General features: G+C 41.5%; 1 protein-coding gene and 1 long non-coding RNA gene across 3 annotated transcripts in view; both read left to right on the forward strand.

The window, feature by feature from the left end:
• The window catches only part of LOC133542358 (forkhead box protein N3-like), a 232,241-nt gene that overhangs the window by 28,145 nt on the left and 177,666 nt on the right, over window positions 1–26,430 (forward strand). The window lies entirely within an intron of this gene.
• Window positions 15,342–18,402, forward strand: LOC133542014 (uncharacterized). Its single transcript, XR_009804030.1, has 2 exons — window positions 15,342–16,393; window positions 16,457–18,402. It is a non-coding gene; the product is annotated as an uncharacterized LOC133542014 (long non-coding RNA).

Here is a 26,430-nt window from a genome sequence, read left to right on the forward strand (position 1 = left end):
AGGGACAAGCGATCGAAAATGGATTGATGCTGTAGAACAGTGGTTCTTAACCTGGGTTCGATCGAACCCTAGGGGTTCGGTGAGTCGGCCTCAGGGGTTCGGAAGAGGTCAAAACACACCCGACTCATCATCTCAATGAAAACTTCTCCCAATCGGCGTATTACGGATAGGGCAACAGCAGAAGTCACACTGATTTGCAGGTGTGTAATATGTTGTGAGTTTATGCAGTCTAGTGTGAGTTTAGTGTCGGTTTTGTTCTTTGAACAAGGTGATGTTCATGCACGGTTCATTTTATGCACCAGTAAAAAAAAATATGGTAACACTTTAGTACGGGAAACATATTCACCAATAATTAGTTGCTTATTAACATGCAAATTAGTAACATGTTGGCTCTTAACTAGTCATTATTAATTACTTATTAATGCCTTATTCGGCATGACCTCATTATAACCCCAACAAAATAACTCCAAATTAGGTCTTTGTTACTTATAATATGTTCTCCATACTAAAGTCTTACCAAAAACACATAACTTTGTCTTGAATTTGAAAAAAACATTTTATTTTTCACTAATAAGGGTTCGGTGAATGTGCATATCAATCAATCAATGTTTACTTATATAGCCCTAAATCACTAGTGTCTCAAAGGGCTGCACAAACCACAACACAAACCACTACGACATCCTCGGTAGGCCCACAAAAGGGCAAGGAAAACTCACACCCAGTGGGACGTCGGTGACAATGATGACTATGAGAACCTTGGAGAGGACGAAAGCAATGGATGTCGAGCGGGTCTAACATGATACTGTGAAAGTTCAATCCATAATGGATCCAACACAGCCGCGAGAGTCCAGCCCGAAGCGGATCCAACACTGCAGCGAGAGTCCCGTTCACAGCGGAGCCAGCAGGAAACCATCCCAAGCGTAGGCGGACCAGCAGCGCAGAGATGTCCCCAGCCGATACACAGGCGAGCAGTACATGGCCATCGGATCGGACCGGACCCCCTCCACACGGGAGAGTGGGACATAGAAGAAAAAGAAAAGAAACGGCAGATCAACTGGTCTAAAAAGGGAGTCTATTTAAAGGCTACAGTATACAAATGAGGCAGATCAGCAGCGCAGGGATGTCCCCAGCCGATACACAGACGAGCGGTCCATCCTGGGTCCCGACTCTGGACGAGCGGTCCATCCTGGGTCCCGACTCTGGACAGCCAGTACGTCATCCATGGCCACCGGATCGGACCGGACCCCCTCCACAAGGGAGAGTGGGACAGAGGAGAAAAAGAAAATAAACTAACGGGGTTCGGTACCTCCAACAAGGTTAAGAACCACTGCTGTAGACAGTGTGGATAAAAGACATGTCAAACTATTATTTTAATTCACTTTATTGGATGTTTTTTTCCAGTCTGCTCCATGTTTCATTCAAAACTGATGTTTCTTCCCATGATGAGCAGAAAAAGCAACATAAAAGAATCGCTGTTTAAAGGACTTCCCTTTCCATCTTCAATCTTATCTTCCAGACACTAGTGCCTGTTTCCTCATGCTCTTTTGGCATTTCCTCAAACATCTTGAGGGAAACATCAGTAGAATAGCAAGATATATGCTGAAACTCGTCAGAAAACAAGCCTAACATCAATACTGTGTCTATTTTGGAGGGAACTCTTCCTGTAGATTTTTAGGTCCAGCATTAGAGGGGCCCTTAAATTCCAGACTTCCTTGCAGTTTCCCCTCCATCCCCCACACACACAAGGTGATACTGAAGCGGCGTCCTGTTTCAAATGGACACCCCTGTTGTCTCCCAGCTGGTAACTCCATTCCCTCATTGCCCTTCATCCTCCTTGCAGTTTGACCGTCGTTCCTTCTCTCATCCGGTAAATGCCATGATGCGAGGAGAGTGGCGAGATGCAGTGCTGACTTCACAGATATGTGAGCGTCCGGTTCTTATTTTAGCATAACAACACACCACGTCACAGAGCGAGAGACGGGATATGTTCGTCTGCCTTTGACAAAAATAACTCTCCGAGCTTTGTTCGACGAGAGGAAGTGTGGATCTGTCTTAGCTGGGTAAATGGATGCCCCAGCAGGCACAAGACATTAAAACAACGTTGAAAACTAGTTCAATGAGGTCCTGACATTGAAGAACTCAAACCTAACATTGAACCAACATGCTTTTTGACGACGTTCCGTCAGTGTCGGTTTTTCTGACGATGATTTGGCCACTGAATTTCAGTCATTTACGAACCATTATTCTACAACACAAATACAACGTTGAGACAACATGCTTTTTGACAACGTTTATTCAATGTTGGTTCGGGCTTTAATTTGACCATTGAATTTTGGTCATTTCCCATCCAATATTCTACAACACAAATACTACGTTGAAACAACATGCTTTTTGACGACCTCAATTAAATTTAGGGTTCTGGCCTTAATTACACCCTTGAATGTTGGTCATTTCCCAACCAATATTTTACAACACAAATGCAAAGTTGAAACAACATGCTTTTTGGTGATGTTTATTACATTTTGGGTTCTGGCCTTAACTTGACCCTTGAATTTTGGTCATTTCCCAACCCATCCATCCATTTTCTACCGCTTATTCCCTTTCGGGGCCGCGGGGGGCGCTGGCGCCTATCTCAGCTACAATCGGGCGGAAGGCAGGGTACACCCTGGACAAGTCGCCACCTCATCGCAGGGCCAACACAGATAGAAAGACAACATTCACACTCACATTCACACACTAGGGCCAATTTAGTGTTGCCAATCAACCTATCCCCAGGTGCATGTCTTTGGAAGTGGGAGGAAGCCGGAGTACCTGGAGGGAACCCACGCATTCACGGGGAGAACATGCAAACTCCACACAGAAAAATCCCGAGCCTGGATTTGAACCCAGGACTGCAGGAACTTCGTATTGTGAGGCAGACGCACTAACCCCTCTTCCACCGTGAAGCCCACAAGCCTTAATTACACCCTTGAATGTTGGTCATTTCCCAACCAATATTCTAAAACACAAATACAACGTTGAAACAACATGCTTTTTGACAATGTTTATTCAATGTTGGCTCGGGCTTTAATTTGACCCTTGAATGTTGGTCATTTCCCAACCAATATTCTAAAACACAAATACAACGTTGAAACAACATGCTTTTTGACAAATGTTTATTCAATGTTGGCTCGGGCTTTAATTTGACCCTTAAATTTTGGTCATTTCCTAACCAATATTCTACAACACAAATACAACGTTAAAACAACGTGCGTTTTGACAAATGTTTATTCAATGTTGGCTCGGGCTTTAATTTGACCATTGAATTTTGGTAATTTCTCAACAAATATTCGACAACACAAATACAACGTTGAAACAACAGGCTTTTTGACGACCTCAATTAAATGTAGGGTTCTGGCCTTAATTAGACCCTTGAATGTTGGTCATTTCCCAACCAATATTCTACAACACAAATTCAAAGATGAAACAACATGCTTTTTGGTGATGTCTATTACATTTTGGGTTCTGGCCTTAACTTTACCCTTGAATTTTGGTCATTTCCCAACCAATATTCTAAAACACAAATACAACGTTGAAACAACATGCTTTTTGACAATGTTTATTCAATGTTGGCTCGGGCTTTAATTTGACACTTGAATTTTGGTCATTTCCCAACCAATATTCTACAACACAAATACAACGTTGAGACAACATGCTTTTTGACAAATGTTTATTCAATATTGGCTCGGGCTTTAATTTGACCATTGAATTTTGGTCATTTCCCATCCAATATTCTACAACACAAATACTACGTTGAAACAACATGTTTTTTGACAACCTTTATTAAATTTAGGGTTCTGTCCTTAATTACACCCTTGAATTTTGGTCATTTCCCATCCAATATTCTACAACACAAATACTACGTTGAAACAACATGTTTTTTGACAACCTTTATTAAATTTAGGGTTCTGTCCTTAATTACACCCTTGAATTTTGGTCATTTCCCAACCAATATTTTACAAAACAAATACAGCGTTGAAACAACATGCTTTTTGATGATGCTTTTTCAATTTTGGGTTCTGGCCTTAACCTGACCCTTGAATTTTGGTCATTTCCCATCCAATATTCTACAACATAAATACTACGTTGAAACAACATGCTTTTTGACAACCTTTATTAAATTTAGGGTTCTGGCCTTAATTAGACCCTTGAATTTTGGTAATTTCCCAACCAATATTCTACAAAACAAATACAGCGTTGAGACAACATGCTTTTTGATGATGCTTGTTCAATTTTGGTTCTGGCCTTAATTTGACCGTTGAATTTTGGTCATTTCCCAACCAATATTCCACAACATAAATACTACGTTGAAACAACATGCTTTTTGACAACCTTTATTAAATTTAGGGTTTTCTCCTTAATTAGACCCTTGAATTTTGGTCATTTCCCAACCAATAGTCTACAAAACAAATACAGCGTTGAGACAACATGATTTTTGATGATGCTTATTCAATTTTGGGTTCTGGCCTTAATTTGACCGTTGAATTTTGGTCATTTCCCAACCAATATTCTACAAAACAAATACAGCGTTGAAACAACATGCTTTTTGATGATGCTTATTCAATTTTGGGTTCTGGCCTTAATTTGACCGTTGAATTTTGGTAATTTCCCAACCAATATTCTACAACATAAATACTACGTTGAAACAACATGCTTTTTGACAACTTTTATTAAATTTAGGGTTCTGTCCTTAATTAGACCCTTGAATTTTGGTCATTTCCCAACCAATAGTCTACAAAACAAATACAGCGTTGAGACAACATGATTTTTGATGATGCTTGTTCAATTTTGGTTCTGGCCCTTAATTTGACCGTTGAATTTTGGTCATTTCCCAACCAATATTCTACAACACAAATACAACTTTGAAACAACAGGCTTTTTGACGACTTCAATTAAATTTAGGGTTCTGGCCTTAATTAGACCCTTGAATTTTGGTCATTTCCCAACCAATATTCTACAAAACAAATACAACGTTGAAACAACATGCTTTTTGATGATGCTTGTTCAATTTTGGGTTCTGGCCTTAATTTGACCGTTGAATTTTGGTCATTTCCCATTCAATATTCTACAACATAAATACTACGTTGAAACAACATGCTTTTTGACAACATTTATTAAGTTTAGGGTTCTATCCTTAATTAGACCCTTGAATTTTGGTAATTTCCCAACCAAAATTCTACAAAACAAATACAGTGTTGAAACAACATGCTTTTTGATGATGCTTTTTCAATTTTGGGTTCTGGCCTTAATTTAACCGTTGAATTTTGGTAATTTCTCAACCAATATTCTACAACACAAATACAACGTTGAAACAACAGGCTTTTTGACGACCTCAATTAAATTTAGGGTTCTGGCCTTAATTAGACCCTTGAATTTTGGTCATTTCCCAACCAATATTCTACAACACAAATGCAAAGTTGAAACAACATGCTTTTTGATGATGTCCATTACATTTTGGGTTCTGGCCTTAATTTGACCCTTGAATTTTGGTCATTTCCCAACTAATATTCTAAAACACAAACACAACGTTGAGACAACATGCTTTTTGACAATGTTTATTCAATCTTAGTTTGGGCTTAATTTGACTGTTGAATTTTGGTAATTTCTCCACCAATATTCTACAACACAAATACAACGTTGAAACAACAGGCTTTTTGACGACCTCAATTAAATTTAGGGTTTTCGCCTTAATTAGACCCTTGAATTTTGGTAATTTCCCAACCGATATTCTACAACACAAATAGAGCGTTGAAACAACATGCTTTTTGACAGTTTATTCAATATTAGTTCGGGCTTAATTTGACTGTTGAATTTTGGTCATTTCTTAACCAATATTTTAAAGCACAAATACTACATTGAAACAACATGCTTTTTGATGACGTTTATTCATGTTGATTCGGGCGTTAATTTGGTCATCGAATTTTGGTCATTTCCCAACGAATATTCTACAACACAAATACAACGTTGAAACAACATGCTTTTTGACAACTTTTATTAGGTTGTGACGTTGATTTTATCATTGAATTTCTGTCATTTCCGAACCAATTTTATAGAACAGGAATACAACGTTGAAACAACATGCTTTTGGATGATGTTTATTTAATGTCAGGTTATGTCATTGAAATTTGGTAATTTTCCAACCAACAGTGTAAATTCAACGTTGGGACATCAACGTTGTCTCAATTTACCCTCACAACTATTTTGCAAAGTCACTTTTAAAGGACATGTACGTATAATCCATGTTGTATTGTTTTTTTTGTAATTAACATGACAACATTAAACTTCCGTCTTTAGCGGATAGGTAATTAAACTTATAAGACTTACAAAACACATGTTGTCTTCCCATCATCCTATTGCACTTTCGTTCTCAAACCACAAACCCCACATCAGACGGAAATAATTCCACACACAGTTTGTAGAGTGCTTGCATCAAAATACACACACCCTTAATGCGCAAGATTTAAATCGCCTCACTTAACTAACAATGAGATGAATTTCCCATTAAAACTGTTTACTGTTATGATGCGACCACTAAGGCCTGACCACAAATTGTTTCCACAAGCCACACATTGAACAGACCAAAACAAATAGTAACACACACCCATGCATACAAAATGCCCACAAAGACTACAAGCAAACACACTAATGATCATAATTAGGGATGCCTCCAATCGATCGGCCACAGATAAGTATCGGCAGATTTCCGTGAAAAAGCATGGGATTTGCTAATACAAAATAATGCCTTTTTATGTTGATCAACAATCCTTTCTGGCTGATATTTTATTCATTGTTGGTATCTATCAACTAAATGCAGTGACCCCTGAGTTAATTATCATCCCCTGCATTATTGAAACGAAACTACATTTCTTGCAAGGAACATTATCGCCGAGTGACAAGGCTAAACATACAGGCTAAGCCAGCTTGAAACATCTCTAGAAATAAGAGCTTGGTAAAGTTTAATGGAAGCACGTTACAGTAAGCGAATATTGACAGGAAGTTGACAAGCAGATTACCGTAATTTCCGGGCTATAGAAAGTGGATTCTTTACTCATCACTCCAAGCAACGTTTGTGAGTTTTACAATATAACTAAAGCGATTCGTACTTTCTAAACCGTCCCATGTGTGATGTCCGTAGGAGTGTTTTCATGCATATTTGTACGTGCTATCGCAAAGTAATGAAGCTGGCGTCGTCGTAAGTAATAGCTAATATGGTAACGCCTACTGAGTGACCTAGTGGTTAGAGCAGGGGTAGGGAACCTATGGCTCTCAAGTCAGAATTGGCTCTTTTGATGACGGCACCTGGCTCTCAGAAAAATCTTGGCTGACGTTGCTTCTAGATAAATATAAATAATTAATACTTCCGCTGGTAATCACAGTGTTAAAAATAATGTTCAAAATATAAAACATTCTCATGCATTTTAATCCATCCATCCGTCTCTATCACACCTGTTCAAGAAATCGCTTTAATGGTCAAAAATGTTTTTATTATTATTTGTTAACTTCAGAATAACAATATTATTAAAAAGAATAAGAGATGCACTCATTTAGTTGTCCAAATAAAAGAGGAGCCGTAGAATTCGGTTGTCAGAGCGTGGGACGACACTGTACAAGGGTACAGGTCTACGCGTTTCTCCTCATTCAGCTAAATTGAATCCCGTCTCTGTTTAATTCCTTGCTTCTTGTTTGTTTAATAAATGTCATCAGTGTTTGAACCTGACAGTTTTATTCAGTGTTAAAAATATTATATGGCTGTCACGGAAATACATTTTAAAATATTTGGCTTTCATGGCTCTCTCAGCCAAAAAGGTTCCCGACCCTTGAGTTAGACCAGGGGTAGGGAACCTATGGCTCTAGAGCCAGATGCGGCTCTTTTGATGACTGCATCTGGCTCTCAGATAAATCTTAGCTGACATTGCTTAACATGATAAGTAATCAACAATTCCGCTGGTAATTACATTGTTAAAAATAACGTTCAAACTATAAAACATTCTCATGCATTTTAATCCAACCATTCGTTTTCTGTCGCACCTGTCCAATATGTCGCATTAATGGTAAGAAGTATTATATTTATTATTGGTTAACTTTCAGAATAACAATGTTATTAAAAAGAATAAGAGACTTATTATACTCTAAAAATGTTGGTCTTACTTTAAAATGCACTCATTTAGTTGTATTCAGCATTAAAACATATTATATGGCTCTCACAGAAATACATTTTGAAATATTTGACTTTCATGGCTCTCTCAGCCAAATAGGTTCCCGATCCCTGGGTTAGAGTGTCCGCCCTGAGATCAGTAGGTTGTGAGTTCAAACCCCGGCCGACATACCAAGGACTATAAAAATGGCACCCATTACCTCCCTGCTTGGCACTCAGCATCAAGGGTTGGAATTGGGGCTTAAATCACCAAAAATTATTCCCGGCTGTGGCACTGTCGCTGCCCACTGCTCCCCTCACCTTCCAGGAGGTGATCAAGGGATTGGGTCAAAAGCAGAGGACCAATTTTGCCACACCTAGTGTGTGTGTGACAATCATTGGTAATTTGGGCGGTATAGCTCGGTTGGTAGAGCGGCCGTGCCAGCAACTTGAGGGTTGCAGGTTTGATCCCCGCTTCCGCCGTCCTAGTCACTGCCGTTGTGTCCTTGGGCAAGACACGTTACCCACCTGCTCCCAGTGCCACCCACACTGGTTTAAATGTAACTTGGATTTTGGATTTCACTATGTAAAGCGCTTTGAGTCACTAGAGAAAAAGCGCTATATAAATATCATTCACTTCACTTCACTTTAACTTTAACATTTACGAGTGTCTTTGTTAGTAATATTAACTTACAATGGCATTTTTTGTGCATTGTTTCAGTTTCATAAATTCGGCAAATTGCACCGTGGAGTTTACCATGAATTGATTTACGTGGACACCGACTTAAACAAGTTGAAAAGCGTATTCGGGTGTTACCATTTAGAGGTCAATTGTACGGAATATGTACTGAACTGTGCAATCTACTAATAAAAGTTTCAATCAATCAAAAATTTAATTCTCTTTAGGTGATTACAGAGCTAGAGTGTACAGCTAGTGGGTCCATGACGATGACCTCTGTTTTGTTTGATCAGCCGTTTTACTGCCGTGTTACAGTCACCGTTTGGAAACAATGACGGTCTGTAAATAAATATTCCAAAATATTTCTGTGTAAATAACTAATTTCACAACTTATATATCTGCGGCTTATAGTCCTGTGCAGCTAATAAATGGAAAAATGTGTTGCGGCTTATGTACCAATGCGCTCTATAGTCCGTAAAATACGGTATATGCTACCTGGTTGTTGTTTAAGCACGACAAAACTAGTCCTCGATAGTCCCACTCCTTAATGCTTCAGTCGCACGCAGGGTTCTCACAGAAACGCGGCAAAAATGCAACCTTTCTTCTTGAAGGTGCAGTCTAATTGATGTGCCAAGATGATGATGTGTGCTTTTGTGCAGGAGAATGCCGACGCGACACTTGACTAAAGTAAATATATACGCACACGCCCACACACACGCACACACACACACACACACATGCACCCCCACCACCAGGAGTCTTAGAGCCTTAGTCAGCGTCTGTGTGTCCATGCGTGGGCCTGTTCCCTGGCAGTGTAAAGGGGAAACATACCTTCCCATGTGATGTAAGCACCCCTCTGTGTGTGTGTGTGTGTGCGTGTGTGTGTGGATAATTGCAAGCTTGTGCATGTGTGTTACGCTCATTCTTACAGGGTTTACATGCCATTACAGTTTTTCCCAAACGATTACACAATTTATTTGGGCAAAATACACTTCTTTGTTCCTCGACAAATACAAGCTCAGTTCCCTCCTGTGATAATACCAAGTTTCTTTATTTGTAAACTCTCTTAGAACAAAAACAGGATTATTACAAATCATCACTTTGCATTACACCTGGTCAATTATCCCCCATATCCGCCCTTTTTCCATCTTCTTATTCTTTCACACATCCTCTCGCTGATCATCCTCTGCAATATATTCCTCATATCTGTCTTTCCGGAATTAGTTCTTTGTCTGCTCTCTGATATAAATGATTTCCTTCCCTTTGGGACTGTACCTGATTATTTTAACGGCCTCTCCTCACGAAACCCAGTTTAGGAACTATACACTAATTAGAAAGTTTCCTGTCCTATTATTAGCTCCTGAAAGAATTTGCACGGACTAAATACGGAAATTTCCATCCGTCTCTTGCCACAAGCTTACTGAGACCTACTGTGAAGGAACTGCACCATCGAGCATGCACAGTCAGGGGAGGACATGAGTCAACGCGTATGATCTGGAGAAAATATTGGGACATCAAAGGCGCATATGGATATCTGATGGAACAATTACTAATAACTAGAATGTACGAATTCCGTGTGAATGCCCTATGTGCGCAAGCCGCTGAACCACCGATACACGGGAGCGGAACTGGAATGATTGAATGTCCAGGGTGATCGAAGTGTGTGGATGTTGGAACGGTTAGAATCGGTTGAGAAAGGTGGGAAATGGAGAGTTTAGTATATTTCCAATTTAATTTTTAATAGGGGTGATTCCCGGTAATCATGGAATTTTCCAAACTGGGAAACATGCTGGCTTGAGTGTCCAGGGTGAGTGGAGTGTGTGGATGTTGGAACGGTTCAAATCGATTGAGAAACATGGGATATGGAGAGATTTGTATATTGGCCATTCCTTTTCAATGTGGGGAAAATCCTGGTAATTCCGGGTACTCTGAATTTTTGGAACCGGGAAACATGCTGGCTGAATGTCCAGGGTGATCATAGTGTGTGGATGTTAGAACGGTTTGAATCGGTTGAGAAATGTGGTATATGGAGAATTTTGTATATTGCCCATTCATTTTCAACGGGGGTGATTCGTGGTAATCCGAATAATCAGCGAATTTTCCAAACTGGGCATCATGCTGGCTTGAGTGTTCAGGGTGAGTGGAGTGTGTGGATGTTGGAACAGTTTGAATCGGTTGAGAAAGGTGGGATATGGAGAGGTTTGTATATTGCCCATTCCTTTTCAATGTGGGAAAAATACTGGTAATTCCAGGTAATCAGAATTTTTGGAACCAGAAAACATGCTGGCTTGAATGTCCAGGGTGATCATAGTGTGTGGATGTTAGAACGGTTTGAATCGGTTGAGAAATGTGGTATATGGAGAGTTTTGTATATTGCCCATTCATTTTCAATGGGGGTGATTCCTAGTAACCCAAATAATCAGGGAATTTTCCAAACTGGGAATCATGCTGGCTTGAGTGTCCAGGGTGAGTGGAGTGTGTGGATGTTGGAACGGTTCAAATCGATTGAGAAACGTGGGATATGGAGAGATTTGTATATTGCCCATTTTTTTTCAATGTGGGGAAAATCCTGGTATTTCCGGGTACTCTGAATTTTTGGAACCGGGAAACATGCTGGCTTGGGTGTGCAGGGTGATCATAGAGTGTGTATGTTAGAACGGTTTGAATCGGTTGAGAAAGGGGGGATATGGAGAGTATTGTATATTGCCCATTCATTTTCAATGGGGGTGATTCCTGGTAATCCGAATAATCAGGGAATTTTCCTAACTGGGAATCATCCTGGCTTGAGTGTCCAGGGTGAATGGAGTGTGTGGATGTTGGAACGGTTCGAATCGGTTGAGAAACGTGGGATATGGAGAGATTTGTATATTGCCCATTCCTTTTCAATGTGGGAAAAATTCTGGTAATTCCAGGTAATCTGACTTTTTGGAACAGGAAAACATACTGGCTTGAGTAAACAGGGTGAATGGAGTGTGTGGATGTTGGAACGGTTCGAATCGGTTGAGAAATGTGGGATATTGAGAGGTTTGTATATTGCCCATTCCTTTTCAATGTAGGGAAAATCCTGGTAATTCCGGGTACTCTGAATTTTTAGAACAGAAAACCATGCTGGCTTGAATGTCCGGGTGATCGGAGGGTGCGGATGGCGAAATGGTTTAAATTTATATGAGTAATGTGGGATATGTAGTAGATTGTATATTGCCAATGTATTGTCCATAGGGAGCAAATTTCAGCAAAACCGGAAATTTGGGGAAAGACAAAAACATGTTTTGATATATTGGAAGGGTAGTGTGGGTAGATGGTTGAAAGGTCGGAATCAGGGTTAAAAATGGCGCAACATTTTGAGAATTAATAAATCCAACCAATGAATAGGTTGGTGTTGGAATTTTTGGAATCGGTTGAAAAATGTTGAAATAGTAACAGTTTGAATTCAATCCATCCATCATCTTCCGTTTATCCGAGATCGGGTCGCGGGGGCAGCAGCCTAAGCAGGGAAGCCCAGACTTCCCTATCTCCAGCCACTTCGTCTAGCTCTTCCCGGGGGATCCCGAGGCGTTCCCAGGCCAGCCGGGAGACAGTTTGAATTGAGAATCGGTATTTCGGAATTTTCGGAAATTTTGGGAAAACCGGGAATTTGCACTGGGAAAAAAAAGAGCATTTGTTGTCCTAAGTAAGAGGAATGTTTTGAGGGTGGAATGGTCAAAAATGGTTGAAAAATCTGGACTGCGAAAGCTTTCCAGGAAAAAGTGAAAATAGGGCTTTTGAAAAACAGAATTTTGGGGAATTCCTGGAATTTTTTTTAACTGGGAAAATGGTAGTTTGATTGTCCAAAGTGCGTGCAGTGTGTAGATAGTGGAACAATCCGAATCGGGTAAACTGGGAATTCTGGGTAATCTAGGATTATTTAATCCATGAAGTTGGTACAACTCATTGTTTAGAGGATACAGCATGATGAGTAGAAGTAGAAGTAGAAACATTTAAGTCTCACCTTAAAACTCATTTGTATACTCTAGCCTTTAAATAGACCTCCTTTTTAGACCAGTTGATCTGCCGCTTCTTTTCTTTTTCTCCTCTGTCCCCCCCTTCCTTGTAGAGGGGGTCCGGTCCGATGGCCATGGATGAAGTACTGGCTGTCCAGAGTCGGGACCCAGGATGGACCGCTCGCCTGTGTATCGGTTGGGGACATCTCTACGCTGCTGATCCGACTCCGCTTGGGATGGTTTCTTGTGGACGGGACTCTCGCTGCTGTCTTGGATCCGCTTTGAACTGAACTCTCGTGGCTGTGTTGGATCCACTATGGATTGAACTTTCACAGTATCATGTTAGACCCGCTCGACATCCATTGCTTTTGGTTCCCTGGGGGGGTTGCCCACATTTGTGGTCCTCTCCAAGGTTCTCTTAGTCATCATTGTCACCGACGTCCCACTGGGTGTGAGTTTTCCTTGCCCTTATGTGGGTTTTTCCGAGGATGTCGTAGTCGTAGTGGTTTGTGCAGTCCTTTGAGACATTTGTGATTTAGGGCTATATAAATAATAATTGATTGATTGATTGATTGAATTAATGGCGGGCTTTGATAACAGTTCATGCACCATACTACTCGAATTCTTTGAGTTAGTGTTGTCAAAAATGTTGATAATTTGATACCAAGTTGATACAAACGCACGTAAAACACATTGATACCTGCTTTTTCGGTATCGTCAGTATACCGGATACTTTGCAACACTTTTTTTTCTTGGCGAGCCGCATCAATTCTTGGCTCGTGAGTACGACTGAATCATCGCCGAAGATGAGCCGGCTGTCTTAATAAAAATGATTCAGTGTTTCCATAAATCTACTTCTCAGAAGGAGACTGTCACAAATGCGGATTTGACACTAAATCAATTAATAGAACAAGAAATAAAAATGATTAATTTGGCGTCATCGATAAATTGCCATGTCCGTGTGGGTTTGTTTTTCCTTTCTTTGTCGCTCCTGGACAGGGTGAAAGAGGGTTCACTCTGCGCATTGTCGGCCATCCACAGTCTCTGTCTCTGTGGGCAAAGGCGAGGCCTCGAGCTCAAATGCACGGAGAGCGAGCTTTGTGAGTAGGGACGGGTGCGGAATCCCGTACTTTTTTTGCAACAATGCTACCGAGCACTGGTTTACGTAAAATCCAACGGTGCCATGTAGAGATGTCCGATAATGGCTTTTTTGCCGATAGCCGATATTCCGATATTGTCCAACTCTTAATTACTGATTCCGATATCAACCCATACCGATATATACAGACGTGGAATTAACATATTATTATGCTTAATTTTGATGTGATGCCTCGCTGAAAGCATTAAACAATGTAACAAGGTTTTCCGAAATAAATCATCTCCATCCATCCATTTTCTACCGCTTATTCCCTTTCGGGGTCGCGGGGGTCGCTGGCGCCTATCTCAGCTACAATGGGGCGGAAGGCGGGGTACACCCTAGACAAGTCGCCACCTCATCGCAGGGCCAACACAGATAGACAGACAACATTCACACTCACATTCACACACTAGGGCCAATTTAGTGTTGCCAATCAACCTATCCCCAGGTGCATGTCTTTGGAAGTGGGAGGAAGCCGGAGTACCCGGAGGGAACCCACGCATTCACGGGGAGAACATGCAAACTCCACACAGAAAGATCCTCAGCCTGGAATTGAACCCAGGACTGCAGGACCTTCGTATTGTGAGGCAGACGCACTAACCCCTCTGCCACCGTGAAGCCATAAATCATCTCAAGTTATGGAAAATAAATACCAACATGTCACTGCCATATTTATTATTGAAGTCACAAAGTGCATTATTTTTTTTAACATGCCTCAAAACAGCAACTTGGAATTTGGAACATGCTCTCCCTGAAAGAGCATGAGGAGGTTGAGGTGGGGGTGGGTAGGGTGTAGCAGAACATATTGCAGCGTCCCGGAAGAGTTAGTGCTGCAAGGGGTTCTGGGTATTTGTTCAGTTGTGTTTATGTTGTGTTACGGTGCGGATGTTCTCCCGAAATGTGTTTGTCATTCTTGTTTGGTGTGGGTTCACAGTGTGGCGCATACTTGTACCAGTGTTAAAGTATGCGGCATGGCGTAGTGGGTAGAGCGGCCGTGCCAGAAACCTGAGGGTTGCAGGTTCGCTTCCCACCTATTGACATCCAAAATCGCTGCCGTTGTGTCCTTGGGCAGGACACTTCACCCTTGCCCTCGTTGCCGCTCACACCGGTGAATGAATGATGAGTGAATGATTGATGGTGGTCGGAGGGGCCGTAGGCGCAAACTGGCAGCCACGCGTCCGTCAGTCTACCCCAGGGCAGCTGTGGCTACAATTGTAGCTTACCACCACCAGGTGTGAATGAATGATGGGTTCCCACTGCTCTGTGAGCGCTTTGAGTATCTAACATTAGGAAAGCGCGATATAAATCAAATCCATTATTATTATTATTATTATTATTATAAAGTTGTTTATACGGCCACCCTCAGTGTGACCTGTATGCCTGTTGACCAAGTATGCATGGCATTCATTTCTGTGTGTGAAAAGCCGTATATATTATGTGACTGGGCCGGCACGCAAAGGAAGTGCCTTTAAGATTTATTGTACTTCTCCCTACGTCCGTGTACACAGCGGCGTTTTAAAAAGTCATACATTTTACTTTTTGAAACCGATACCGATAATTTCCGATATTATGTTTTAAAGCATTTATCGGCCGCTAATATCGGCAGTCCCATATTATCGGACATCCCTAGTGCTATTTTACAGTACGTGGGTTGCCGACTCAACTGGCGTATCGCTCTTCAGGACTTGGCGATACGGTCTCAGCCATTTTACCTTTTATATAATGTTGCAATTTTCAATAACAACAAAGTAATTGAATATAAAAACACTCCAAGATAAAGGAAATAGTGCCCCCCAGTGTACGGGAGGCACATGGCGTATGACCAATGCATGGACTCTGGGACTACACATGTAAGTGTGAAAATCCAAAAAAACTAACTATTAGAGAAATCAGACTAATTAAGTGCATGGAAGCGTAGTGAGTGTGTGTAGTCTGTTTGTACACAATCGACAACATGGCGGACGCACAGACTCACAACCCGTCCGGTACACGTTAATGTGAAATAAAAAATGACTATCCTCAAGATTCATTCATTAAAAATATTTACAGCTCCCTGTTGGTATTCAGGAGTCCTATTCATGCTCTTCTTTTGTGCATAACCACCACCGGTTTCCATACGAGGAACGTCCTTGGCACCACCGAAACACCCGAGGCGGGTTCTTACACGGCGCGGGGGCCAATGAGGAGTCGGGCGGATAATGACATCATTTAACAGAGAGTCTATAGGACCGGCCCCTCGAGGCGATTGGTCGCATGAAGAGCGCTCTCGCGGTTACGATGATTAAGGGGCATATGAAGGGCTATCAAAGGAGAGCCCCTTAATGAAAGCGGCGCTCTGAGAGCGCGGGCCGATTTCGGAGCTACCGAGAACGAACGGAAGGAGACCAGATGTAGAGCAGGAGGGGAAGCGAGAAGAGTTAAAGGTCTGAATATTCAGCAGCGTTGTCCAGACTTGCTGACTCTGATTGTTCATGCTCTAAATGCAGCACGAGGCAGGAAGTCAGTGTCGAAGAGCAAAGTAGAAGGGGAGCATGTGTCGGCCAACGCAAACAAATACGGAGAATTCAGTCGACCTGAATGCCTTTTCATGCAAGAATGCAACGCAGCGACTGGAGCTTCCCCGGAGTCACCCTCTCAGGGAAAACTTCTGTCCTCAAAGTACCTTTTCCCTTTTGCCACTCTGTCCACATTCATGTGGGACTCTGTGTTTTCATATTGTGTGTGTGTGTGTCCACCTGGAAACATTTGAAAAGTGAGGCCAGATTTCCATGCCAGTGATGTATATCTCAATATTTTGGTTAGTCGACTCATTTCCAGGCATGTGGAATGTCCACAAAAGCGCGAATTTGTGCGTTTTTAACCATACATTTTTTGCGTCAAAATATTACTTTTGTGTTTTTTTTCGAAATATTGAAGCTTGTAAGGATCGTAGTCGATGGAGGAGATTAAATGACGTTCAGACTTTGTTTCCTTATTAAAGTTAAAGTTAAAGTACCAATGATTGTCACACACACAAGGTGTGGCGAAATTATTCTCTGCATTTGACCCATAGCTCTTGATCACCCCCTGGGAGGTGAGGGGAGCATTGGGCAGCAGCGGTGCCGCGCCCGGGAATCATTTATGGTGATTTAACCCCCAATTACAATCCTTAATGCTGAGTGCCAAGCAGGGAGGTAATGGGTCCCATTTTTATAGTCTGTGGTATGACTCGGCCGAGGTTTGAACTCACAACCTACCGATCTCAGGGCGGACACTCTACCCACTAGGCCACTGAGTATGTGGCCTAGTAGGTAGAGTCAATCGAGCAGTATCTATTAGGGTTGTGAATTTTTGGGCACCACATGATTCGATTCTTGGGGTCAGGATTTGATTCAGAATCAATTCACACTCATTTGTATTTCTTAAACACGTGTTTGCTCCAAGTGTTTGGAAAAGAACCAACCCGGCAAGTCTAAAAGAGTGCAAATGTGCGCAAAACCTAAAAGAGTTAAGCTTTTACCAAGGGCAACAATCTTACAGTATATGAATCTTTCAGCACATAACTGGAAATCTCATGTAAAAAATATACAACATAAAGTAGCAAGAAATACGTCAATAATGAATAAAGCCAAATATGTTCTAGACCAAAAATCACTTTATATTCTCTACTGCGCACTAGTGTTACCATATCTTAGTTACTGTGTAGAAATATGAGGAAATAATTACAAAAGTACACTTCATTCACTAACAGTGTTACAAAAAATATCAGTTAGAATAATACATAATGTTGGATATAGAGAACATACAAACCCTTTATTTATTGAATCAAAGATACTGAAATACCACGACATAGTGGAATTGCAAACAGCTAAAATTATACACAAAGCAAACTATAACCTGCTTCCCAAGAATATACAACAATTCTTCTCAACAAAAGAAGAGAAATAAAATCTTAGAGAAAACTGTAATTTAAAACATTTGTACGCACGTACAACACTTAAGACCTTCAGTGTATCAGTATGTGGAATTAAATTATGGAATGGATTAAGCAAAGCAATCAAACAATGTACTAATATCATCCACTTCAAGAAACTCTTCTAACTGGAAGTGTTTACAAAGCACAAAAAAGAAGAACCAAGATAAACATTCTGATTTTATTCACCCATTCATTCTCAAAATAATCTTACTTATCTCATCGTATGGAATAAAACTTACTTCACCAATTATTTATTTATTTTTTATTGTTATTACTTATGGAGTATACATTGTGAATACATTGAGAACAGGAAGTGAACAAAAGTTTTAGCAACTGTTATGTAATGAAAAGGGGTAGGATTAAATAAGCTCTGCTTCTTCCTACTCCTTTTCGAACATGTTGAAAAGAGGAACTGGAAATTATGATGTATCATGTTGTATGCTTGCATGTTCGAAATAAACTCAAACTCATACACAATGTTGACATTTATAGTTATTGTAAGGTTCAAACACTGATGACATATTAAACAGGACAAGAAGCAAAGAATCAAACAGAGACAGAATTAAATTTGGCTCAATTTGAGGAGAAACGTCTGGTCTGTACTCTTGTACAGTCTCCAGCACGCTCTGCCAAAAGATTGCACGCCTCCTCCTTTTATTTGGATTTTCCCTGACCACGTGGCCACAGCTGTTTCTAAGAAACGAGGGTCATAAACAGTTCACAGAAAAGGTCGTATACAGTTCATAGAAAAGATCGGTTCAGAAAAGAGGTCGTAAAAGAGTTCAAAAAGAGGTTCGTAAAAAAGTTCAAAGAGAGGTCGTCTGGAAATTGAGCAGATCCTGCCTTCTCTCTGCTTTTTAGTTCTTGGGTTAAAACAATATCTTTCTGTTGATTACAATACATGAAAGAAACAGAAACACCTACATGTTGCTTCCCCCCTTACACAGTAGCGTTTTACAGGCCTTCTTCTTGGTAGGTTCAAAGACATGTTTTTGCTTCTCGCCGGGAATTCATTTCAACAAAATGTTTTTGTGATAACTTAGATAAAATTATTCTAACAGTCATGTTTTGATAAACAATCATAAATGAATCTTTCAGCACTAAAACAATGTTGACGTCTATAGTTATATTTTCATAAACATTCATATATGAATCTTTCAGCAGGTACACAATGTTGACATCTATAGTTATATTTTGATAAACAATCATAAATGAGGAGTGTGATCCCACGATTGATCTCACTCCTCAGCCTTCCCAGTAAGGTTTATTCAGGTGTACTGGAGAGGAGGCTACGCCGGATAGTCGAACCTCGGATTCAGGAGGAACAGTTTGGTTTTCGTCCCGGCCCTGGAACTGTGGACCAGCTCTATACTCTCGGCAGGGTTCTTGAGGGTGCATGGGAGTTTGCCCAACCAGTCTACATGTGCTTTGTGGACTTGGAGAAGGCATTCGACCGTGTCCCTCGGGAAGTCCTGCGGGGAGTACTCAGAGAGTATGGGGAACCGGACTGTCTTATTGTGGCGGTCAGCTCCCTGTATGATCAGTGTCAGAGCTTGGTCCGCATTGCTGGCAGTAAGTCGGACACGTTTCCAGTGAGGGTAGGACTCCGCCAAGGCTGTCCTTTGTCACCGATTCGTTTCATAACTTTTATGGACAGAATTTCTAGGCGCAGTCAAGGCATTGAGGGGTTCCGGTTTGGTGGCCGCGGGATTAGGTCGCTGCTTTTTGCAGATGATGTGGTCCTGATGGCTTCATCTGGCCGGGATCTTCAGCTCTCACTGGATCGGCTCGCAGCCGAGTGTGAAGTGACCGGAATGAGAATCAGCACCTCCAAGTCCGAGTCCATGGTTCTCGCCCGGAAAAGGGTGGAGTGCCATCTCCAGGTTGGGGAGGAGACCCTGACCCAAGTGGAGGAGTTCAAGTACCTAGGAGTCTTGTTCACGAGTGGGGGAAGAGTGGATCGTGAGATCGACAGGCGGATCGGTGCGGCGTCTTCAGTAATGCGGACGTTGTATCGATCCGTTGTGGCGAAGATAAGATCACGGGTACAAGCGGCCGAAATGAGTTTCCTCCGCCGTGTGGCGGGGCTCTCCCTTAGAGATAGAGTGAGAAGCTCTGCCATCCGGGAGGAGCTCAAAGTAAAGCCGCTGCTCCTCCACATCGAGAGGAGCCAGATGAGGTGGCTCGGGCATCTGGTCAGGATGCTACCCGAACGCCTCCCTAGGGAGGTGTTTAGGGCACGTCCAACCGGTAGAAGGCCACGGGGAAGACCCAGGACACGTTGGGAAGACTATGTCTCCCGGCTGGCCTGGGAACGCCTCGGGATCCTCCGGGAAGAGCTAGACGAAGTGGTTAGGGAGAGGGAAGTCTGGGCTTCCCTGCTTGGGCTGCTGCCCCCGCGACCTGACCTCGGATAAGCGGAAGATGATGGATGGATGGATGGAATCATAAATGAATCTTTCAGCACATACACAATGTTGACAACTATAGTTATATTGTGATAAAGACAGCAATAATCAATGAATCTTTCAGTACATACACAATGTTGACAACTATAGTTATATTGTGATAAAGACAGCAATAATCAATGAATCTTTCAGTACATACACAATGTTGACATCTATAGTTATATTTTGAGAAAAAATCATAAATTAATCTTTCAGCACGTACACACTGTTGACATCTATTGATATATTGTGATAAAGACAGCAATAATCAATGAATTTTTCAGTACATACACAATGTTGACATCTATAGTTATATGTTGATAGGGACGGGAGAAAACACTACTCATAAACGGCACGTGCAACTACAGCAACAAATATGGCAGTACACGCAAAGTTTAATCATGAAATGCAACCATACCCGAGCAAAAACAATGCATATTTATCCGGTGGAGTCTTGATACCAATTTCCTTGACCCAGCCACACACAAAGAAGTTGGAGACCTCCATGCTTTTAGAAGTTTCATCTGTTTTGTCGTGTAGAAAGATATCTGGAGCACAATAGTTCCATGTGTCTGGGAACGCGACCGACGTATAATCCTTGATATAAGTATAGGATCTATTTCATGGCATAGTTAGTTTAATTGCTCGTGTCTGCTTTTTGTAGGAACAAATGTTTACTCTTATAGTTTGGTTGAGCACCACTGCTTTTCATTTCTGGGAAGGAAACACCTGTCGAAAAACTACCAGAAAGGTCCTTTCAGTTGTCACTCTATGAAAAAAGTTTGGGCGCCACACCTATACAGGTGTGGGGTGTTCGCGAAAAAGCCAAGGTTTATCAGTCTACAAATATTACACTTTTCAAATTTTCTTGTAACCAGACAATATTTTCGGTTTATTAGAGGACATTTTTACCGAACATGTTTGGACTATCACCTGCAGTCTTCTTCAGAAGGGTCACCTGATCGCTGTGACGTGTTGCCTATCAGCTGTTCCTACAGGCGTGGCCAACCAGGCAGACCTGTCTAGTCTACCTTGTTGGCTCTTAAAAACAGTCATACCAGATCATTGCAAAATAAATAACCACATTATGGACTGGGACGACGCACCTATACAGAAAGTAACAAATTCAAACGAAGGATTAAGGCAGGGGTAGGGAACCTGTGGCTCTTTTGATGACTGCATCTGGCTCTCAGATAAATCTTGCCTGGCATTGCTTAACACGATATGTCAGTGTTTTTCAACCTTTTTTGAGCCAAAACAGGTTTTTTTCATTGAAAAAATTCTAGGGCGCACCACCAGCAGAAAACATTAAAAAAAATTAAACTCAGTAGCCGATATTGACAAAGAAAAATGTTCCCGCAATAGCTCTTGTCTCTATGTAGGTGTACTGTCAAGCCGTAACTTATTTTGAGTTTTTTCGGTGTTTTCCTGTGTGACTTGCTCTCTTATTTTGGTGGCTTTTCTTCTTTTGTTGGTATCTTCCTGGAGCAGTTTCATGTCCTCCTTGAATGCTATTCATTGCACCTGCTTGGTTTTTACAACCAAGACTATTTAAGTTGTGCGGACGCACTCCTTCTTTATGTGGACATTGTTGATTGTCATGCCATGTACGGATGTACTTTGTGGACGCCGTCTGCTCCGCACACTGTAAGTCTTTGCTGTCGTCCAGCATTCTGTTTTTTTTACTTTGCAGCAAGTTCATTTTTGTTTTGCTTCAATGCTTTTTCTTAGCGGCACTCGCCTTTTGTTTATTTTTAGTTTAAGTGTTGGATACCTTTTTACCTACATGCTGCCTCTCGCATATTGTGATCACGACATCTACAAAAGCAATTAGCTACCTGCTGCCACCTACTGATATGGAAGAGTATTACACACTTACTCTGCCGAGCTCTAGACAGCACAGACACTCAATAACAGCACATTTTTGAATTATAGTTACAGGTGAAACTACATAATGTCTCCCACGACACACCAGACTGTATCTCATGGCACAGTATAGTGTGCCGCGGCACAGGGGTTGAAAAACACTGCGATAAGTAATGAATAATTCCGCTGGTAATCACAGTGTTAAAAATAACGTTCAAAATATAAAACCTTCTCATGCATTTTAATCCATCAATCAGTTTTCTACCGTTCCTGTTCAAGAAGTCGCATTAATGGTAAGAACTATTTTATTCATTAGCTTCAGAATAACAATGTTATTAAAAAGAAGAAGATACTTATTATATTCTTAAAATGTTAGTCTTACTTAAAAATGCATACATTTATTTGTATTCAGTGTTAAAAATTATTATATGGATTTTTCGGAAATACATTTTATAATATTTTGCTTTCATGGCTCTCATAGCCAAAAAGGTTCCCGACCCCTGGATTAAGGAGACGTTTGTACTAAGGAAGCGGCCGAAGGAAACCATTAATCAGAATGAGGGAGCATTGATGCTCTCGCATTCCTTCCTCCAACCAGGTAGACCTGACAGGTTTGCCTGGTTGGCCACGCCTATCAGAACAGCTGAAAGGTAACTTGTCACAGTGGTCATGTGACCCTTCTGATGAAGACTGCAGGTGACAGTCGAAAAATGTCAAGTAAAAATTCCATCCATCCATTTTCTACCGCTTGTCCCGTTCGTGGCCGCGGGGGGCTGCTGGAGCCTATCTCAGCTGCATTCTGGCGGAAGGCGTAGTACAACCTGGACAAGTCGCCACCTCATCACAGGGCCAACACAGATAGACAACATTCACATTCACACTCACATTCACATACTCGGGCCAATTTAGTGTTGCCAATCAACCTATCCCCAGGTGCATGTTTTTGGAGGTGGGAGGTAGCCGGAGTACCCGGAGGGAACCCACACAGTCACGGGGAGAACATGCAAACTCCACACAGAAAGATCCCGAGCCCGGGATTGAACCCAGGACTACTCAGGACCTTTTGTATTGTGAGGCACATGCACTAACCCTTGTTCCACGGTGCAGCCCAAATTCCATCCAACATACCGAAAATATAGTCCGATTACAATAACATTTGTAAAGTATATGAATAAGAAGACATCATGAACCATTTTGAGCTACAAACAACAGAGTGTGCAGTTAGGGCAACTTGTGTGTTTGTGGTCACTGGTAAGAAGCCGGTTCACCCACAGGAGTCTCGACACAGGCAATGTACCACGGTGTCTGTATTTAGGGTAAACATTCGCGTGGGAGTGTGTGTGCCAACAGATGGACCTTTTTTTCAGTTTATCCAACAAACACTACTGTCACTGCCGTGCACTTGGCACCGGGCAGATGGATACGTCTGAATTTGCTTCCGAGTGCCGGCAAGAACATGCTCCATGGCTGCACGGGGAGCCGGAAATGTCCAAACGGACCTTTTGACGTCATGGTTGTTTTCCTTATAGCTCATGCAAAGAGCTTGAGCATTTTACTTGGAAGGATGCTTTCCCCCCACCCCCTTCCTCAACACATCACCCCCTGGCTAAAGGAATGTAGCAGAAAAAGCGGCCCCAGATAGAAGATCAGAGGCTTTAATGTGAACCACATTGTGTGTTGTTCTCCTGTTGCCCATCTCCTGTGTTCTCTGCACCAGGAGTGAACAGGCTTTGATGACTATCTACAAAGAGAGCCGTAAAGAGTGCCAATTTAATTCAGGTATGTTATCTAAACCCCGATAATTTGGGAATTCAATTCACTCATTGGGGAGCCAGGGGAGCTTGCGGTACTTATCAGCCGTGGCAGCAACCAAGGGGTTCAAGAGCCATCTAATCAATGACCTCATGGGCTTGGGTTATCACATCTCCTTCACGTTCCCTTCATCCTCGTTCATTCCATGTAAGTGCAAGACGCGTGGCCGTAGCCAGGACTTGTCTTAGCCTTGAGTTAGACGCCTAATCACGGCACCATCAAGCCTCGTCTTTAATTCTGTTGGCAGGGGCTGTCAAGCAGCATACGCTTAAAGACGCGGTGACTTTGAATTGTTGCTAATGACCCTAGGACATAAGTAGCCTCTTTCTTCTACACCCACTCACTATTTCCCTTCTTCTCGTCCTCCTGTGTCATTTGCATTTGCAGTCGTGTTCCGTCTTGGTTGTACCTACGCTTTGTATCTCGTGATCAGAAGAATTTAGTCCATGGGTGAGATATAGGATCTGGAAAAAAATTACCTAGGCCCCGTTTACACTAAGCCGGACTAGGTTATCCAGGGTAAATCCCACCTAACATTATCCGTGTCCACACACAACAATGCCACAATTTAAGACCCCCTACCCCTCCGTCCGCCGGCGCAACGCATGTGCCAAAAATGCGCATGTCATAGTCAACTCTAGTGTTGCTTTGTGTAAAAGTTCTTAAATTTAACTTATCTCAATCAATCAATCACTGTTTGTTTATATAGCCCTAAATTACAAGTTTCTCAAAGGGCTGTACAAGCCACAATGACATCCTCAGATCAGATCCCACACCAGGGCAAGGAAAAACTCAACCCAGTGGATGACAATGAAATGTGGGTAATCCCTCCACCCCCCTTTTGGGGCAACCTTTGCAATCTGAACAATATCCAGTGTTGTGGTATTTCAATTAACTGGAATCCAGTGTGCTCTGGAGCCCTATTGTAGTTAAACACACCTGAGCCTTTATAAATTAATCAAATCTTTAATAAACACGTAAAAGTGACAAAGAACATTTTACAACAATCAATCTCGGGATCTAGATATCTGGTCAGCACACTCCCCACTCTTTTGCCTTCACCTTCATTGTCCGTTCCTTTTTGGTGACTTTATTTACCCTGAACCTAGACGTTGATTCCGCGACATACATAGCGGACAATAACTGATAGAGTCTGCTTTGCCAGTCCAAAAGCATTCGCCGTTTTTCAAAGTCTTCCCTCGAAGGCCAGGTACTACAAAACACACGCTACCTTTTTTTATCACATTCATGGGAGCTCGCATTCTCGTCTCTCATTCGACAAATGGAAAAAAGTTTTTCGCTAAGTAGAATCATTGGAAAGTTCTCTTGCCGTCTGAGAAGTGTTGTATCCCAAATAGCTGCAATCGCTCTCCCTAAAGTGTGATTTCCACAAGCGTCTGTACAGACGGAATGAGAAATGTCTGGATGACTCGCCTTCATATTTCCAGTGGTTAGCTCCGAGTTACAAAACCGCTTTATTATGAAGCTGACTGTGGAATGTTATTTCTGGCGTCACTTCCTCTGTGTACTCAGTTTGTGAACGATCAATGAGTCCATACAAAGCTAAAAGCCGGAGAAAGAAGAAATACACGGCGCACTTTACCCCTGTAAAAAATTATCCAAGGAGGGGGACCTTAAAAAATTGTTTAGTGTGGCTGAAACGGGCTTAGGCTGAATAATTATTCGTTTAATGGGTTATCCGCCTTAGTATGGACAAAGCCTTACTCTGTGATTGAAACAAATAACTAACTTACAGATATTTATTGTGCGTTCAATTAAATATGGCTGAAAACTGTATCACAATATAATTGATTTTGTCTCGGTCGATAGTTATTGTTTTTTTTCATGGCCTTTGGAAAATAAGGACCAGGAAAAAAATATATCAAATATAACCATGTTTATTTCAAATGTAACCTCCCTCTGATTATAATCCCCTCAGCTATCAAGTCAGAAATCAAACATAGAAAACAGTCGAACAGTGTAAACAAAATAGTAAAATCCCATTGAATACTTAACTATAAGCTCTTAAAATAAAGGTGCAAAAATAAGGAATGTGTAAACAATGCTTAATCGAGTGCAAATCGTGAAAATAACAGAGAAACCTGAGAAGAGCAATTTTTTTCAGGTTTAGTGCCAGGAAGTTACAGCTACGCTACCTTTAATTTTGGTCTGTTATTCTTATTTAGATGTGGGAAATACTTAATGTTACACAGTAATCATTATTTAAGTATTCTTAGACCAAATTACTATTATTTCATAGGAGCCCATTTGTTGTTTTTTGTCTTTTATTTTTATCTATACAGTCCTGCACTTCAGTTCCTACCTGTTATTTCCCTATGTTGAAAAGAAAAGGTGTACGTGGCTAAGGACTACGACCCTT

The sequence above is a fragment of the Nerophis ophidion genome, linkage group LG24 (genome assembly GCF_033978795.1).
Source record: "Nerophis ophidion isolate RoL-2023_Sa linkage group LG24, RoL_Noph_v1.0, whole genome shotgun sequence".
NCBI classification, from domain to species: Eukaryota; Metazoa; Chordata; class Actinopteri; order Syngnathiformes; family Syngnathidae; genus Nerophis; species Nerophis ophidion.